Below are 4,452 nucleotides of genomic sequence, written 5' to 3' on the forward strand. Positions count from 1 at the left end.
TTTATTTTTTAATTCCTCAGAGAAGTAAAAGCGTAGCCCCCACCGAAGTTGTGCATTAAATGGTTACAGAGAAACACTTCAGAATACTGTAGCTAGGGTGAGTTTTGATTTTACATGTCTGAGTGCCAGAGAATGATGTTGTTTGAGTAGTGCAGACTTTTTTGAGGTAGGAAAAATTACAGTTGCTCCTGAGCTGGGTGACATACAGGCAGTGTCCTAAATGCTTTTCACATTGCCTCATTGTAATCCTTACCAGGGTCACCTATGTATTCTTATCTCCATTGTACGGAAGAGGAAAAAGAAACGCACATAACGAGAAACAGGTGATAAATGATAATCTGTATGGAAACTGCAGCCTCCAGGCTCCAAAGCCCACTTCTAAGCACAGTGTGGCACCTTCTCCCAGAAAATCATGGGGAGATGCTCCGTCGCTAAGCTGTGCACATAACGAGAAACAGGTGATAAATGATAATCTGTATGGAAACTGCAGCCTCCAGGCTCCAAAGCCCACCTCTAAGCACAGTGTGGCACCTTCTCCCAGAAAATCATGGGGAGATGCTCCGTCGCTAAGCTGGGCCATTGGTCCACCATCTCAGGCCGTGGGAGCAGCAGCCCCATCCCCAGTCAGAATCTGTACAGAAGTAATGCTGGTCTCATCTACGCCAGCCCAGGCTTTCCACAGGTTACATTACGTTAATGCAAAAGTACTCTTATCGCTTCGTAGACAGACTGTTATTTTAAGGCTTTGTTTGAATAATACACTAGAGTTGGCTGAAATTACCATGCTAAAAATCAAAGGCTCAAAATCGGGATCTCAGAGTAAGTTTAATATACTCCTATCACACAGTTCGCCCACCCTAAACTGAATTGTGCAACTTCTGGAAAAGCCACAAAACTAAAGGTCTGACATCTCATCATCTACTTTTCCTAGAAATGAAGCAGATCAAGATGAAAACCTATCTTAAAGTGCCAGGTATTCTTTAAATATATTTAGGTCATATATGGTTGATCTTTGGAATTGACATGCACTTCCCCTTACGTAGTGGTGTACAGTTTTCTCTCTGTCCCACACACAAGGCTCACCTGGGGGGGAGGAGGTGTTCCCCACTCCTTGCTACAGGACAGTAGTTATGGAAGAATTTGACAATAATATCATTGTATATGTGTGTGTGTGCCTTGTATATACATATGTATATATAGAGAAAAAGAGACAAAGAATGGTTCCCAACCTTCTTACTTCCAAGGATGACTTTTATTACTTTTTTTCTCCATGGACCCAAAGGTTTAAAGATAAGCCACATTTAAGTGATATTCCCCCTTTTCTAGTAACCCAATAGTCCTGGGCACTATGCAAACTGGCCCTTTAATTTCTGATTGGTATGACCTAACAGTTTGAAATTATTTTAGGCAAAAGAAAAATGTTTTAGTGAGCATTTATAGGAAGAGTTTTTCATCTAGAATCCAGGAGCTTCCTAAAATATATGCAAATTTTATGTGGTACATATACGTTAAGAGTATATTTGGAATATAGCTCTCCTGATGATTTGTGATCCCATAAAAAGTTGTGTCATTGCCAAATAGCCTCATATTTGATCACTAGAATTCTTAATTCTGGTAATTTCTAGAAGCAATTAAAACCAATAAACTTTTGCAAACCACTGGAAATCTTTGAACACCACTATGGAGAAATCATCTCATGCGAACTTCAAATACCTCCGTGATCTCTTCCTGACCAATTTTCAATATCCTCCTCAAAAAGAAACACAGTCATTGAACTTCTCTTTTATTTAAGCATTAAGAAATTGTAGCACAGTGACAGAAAACTTTCTCAAAATGTCAGTCACAGCAATGAACAGACATCATGTATCACATGTAGAACCTTTTTGTTTTTTCTGGAGCATCATTAGCCAGGGCAACATAAATGTCCCACTCGTTTGCTTTTAAAGTGAAGACTGAGGCACACCAACTCTACTTAATAAATGCAGAGTAGAAAAACGTGCTGAATTTTGTATTGGGGCCAGTTATGAGAGAGAGGGGGGCGGGGAGCCTGTAGAAAGAGGGAGGGGGAGGAAAGCGACAGACAGGGATGTACAAGCAGACCTGCAGACGCAGAGACAGACAGATGCTTCAGGAAGTCAGTCTCTTTAGGATGCCACCAGCAACATCTTCAACATGTTGCTGTTTTAAAACAAAAGCAGAAATCTGGGCATCTTGATTACTCGTATCTGCACTAAGTGCAAGATGAGGCCAAGTTGTGCCACTCCGCTCCCCACCTTAAACTCGGAGTCAATTTATGTGCTCCTGACCTGCCGTCTCAGCTCCAGGACAAGTCCTCCCACACAGGACCGAGTGCTGCAGTGGTCATCCAGGGCAGGGTGGGGATGGGACCAAGAGCGTTTACAGAGACGTAGGTCTCCAATTCACCTTGGCAAGCATTGCTAACTCTGCCTATCTGGTATTAAAATATTCACTTTAAGTAAAAGCAAATTTATTTCTCTGCATTCAAATAGGGGTTAGAAAAGAGACGTTATTCAACAGGTGGGATTTTTGTTTTTGCAACTCATCTGGTGGCTGATCTAGGTCCCACGGAATTAAATGCTTCCCCTCTAACTAAATTTGTGCCTAGAACTTGAGAGAGATACCAGAACAAAGAGCTCCACAGGAAGAATACAAAATTGATTTTTTAAAATGTAAGGCTTCAATTTAAAATATAATTAAGACTTGACACATTAAAGTCAAACAAGACAAACATCAGTTATTGACTTTTACAAAATAAGTCAAAAACTGAGGTAATATAGTACTCTTCTATAACCTACTTTATCTGATTATAATATTCTATTTCCGTCTCATCCTTAGAGTTATATACACTTAGATGCATGGAAAAAAGGTCTAGAAATCAGCCTCCGGTTAGTGGGAAAAGGGTATAGCTACTAAAAGGCAGAGGAGTTTTACTTTTACTCATATAATTAATAAAATCTTTAAAATCACTGCATACAGCTGTACAAAGCCACCAGGTCACTGATTTCCACACAGTGATGGAAAATACTAAAAACATATACACACCTACCCTCACCCAAGGACTGCCCACTTTCTCCTCAAATAAGTTGCTCCTGTGGCACAGAACATAGAACATTCTGTCCTGCCTCCGGGTGTTACCGCTTTCTGCATTTACCTCTCATTTGATCATGCTTTCTTTCTCTAGCACAAAACGTCTTTTGTGAGCACTTCCAATAAAAGACAATGGTTTTTAAAAGCCAGCCCTTGAGCCTGCTCCCGCCTTAATCCAGCCCTTGAAAACAATTTCCCCCTCTGTGTTTTTAAGGAGAGACTTGTGAGTGAGTGTGCACATATGTGTGCGCCCACGTGACTGTGACTATGGGTATGACTGTGGGTGTGCATGTGACTACCTTAATCCAGCCCTTGAAAACAATTTCCCCCTCTGTGTTTTTAAGGAGAGACTTGTGAGTGAGTGCGCACATATGTGTGCGCCCACGTGACTGTGACTATGGGTATGACTGTGGGTGTGCATGTGACTGTATAAGTGATTACGTGGCCATGTGCGTATGTACGACTGTGTGTGTGACTAGAGGAGTCACATGTGTGAGTACGCATGAGTGCATGTGGCTGTGTGTGAGCATGTGCGTGCCTGTGAGTGCACTTGGGCGTGTGTGAGGGCACACTCGGCAGGCAGAGCACAAAACTGGTGAGTCACCTGTTGTGTGACAACAGGACATTTTCATTGAAAGGCTCATTTACCAGGGTCCACTAGTACTTGGTGATTATTACCCATCCACAAGGAGACTGGAAATTAGATTAACGTTGAGTTTGCAAGCTTTCCAATACCCCCAAATTTTTCTTACTTGGGAGGAAACAAAATCATACATGAAGTACCACTTCCCAGTTCTGAAACAGACGGCCACCCTTGTGGCCACCCACCCTCGTGGCCACGGCCAGCTGCTCAGTGCAGGGCACCCGCACCCGCGGCGACACCCACAGTCAGAGGTGTGGATGCGGCCCTGGGGCAGGGCCCCCTCAGGCAGAGAGTCTCTAGGACCTGAACAAACTTGAGGGGGGGGGGGCTGAGAGGCATTTTCACAGCTACTCACTCCCCCACAAGCCGCAAGGCCACCTGTGCACGCTAAGAGAAGGCCTGAGGGATGCAGAGGTGACTTCTGGGCTAGAGCCCATCGGTGTGGGACACGGAAGGGGCCAGGCTGCGGCCGCGTGGGCAGGAGGGGTGAGGCGCTCTGTGTCCCCCGCGGGCCTGCTTGCCTTACAGGTGCCCAAGGGGTGGGCAACGTTAGGTAGGGGCTGTGGGTCTCCCACGCGCACACCCAGGCGGAGCAGCACGTCCAGGAGGTAGGGGCGGGCGGCAGGCGGGGTCCTGGCCCCCAGGCCCGGCCGGCTCACAGCGTGCTCAGGTGCGGCAGCGCGTCCAGGGCCCGCGCTCGG

General features: G+C 45.1%; 1 long non-coding RNA gene across 1 annotated transcript; it reads right to left on the bottom strand.

Moving 5' to 3' along the window:
- Positions 1-1,766: 1,766 nt before the first annotated feature.
- Positions 1,767-4,370, bottom strand: LOC103605750. Its single transcript, XR_551808.1, has 2 exons — positions 3,408-4,370; positions 1,767-3,277 (listed from the first exon to the last, which is right to left on the bottom strand). It is a non-coding gene; the product is annotated as an uncharacterized LOC103605750 (long non-coding RNA).
- Between the last annotated feature and the right edge of the window lie 82 nt (positions 4,371-4,452).

This window comes from Galeopterus variegatus, unplaced genomic scaffold (assembly GCF_000696425.1).
Source record: "Galeopterus variegatus unplaced genomic scaffold, G_variegatus-3.0.2 Scaffold6054, whole genome shotgun sequence".
Taxonomy (NCBI): domain Eukaryota; kingdom Metazoa; phylum Chordata; class Mammalia; order Dermoptera; family Cynocephalidae; genus Galeopterus; species Galeopterus variegatus.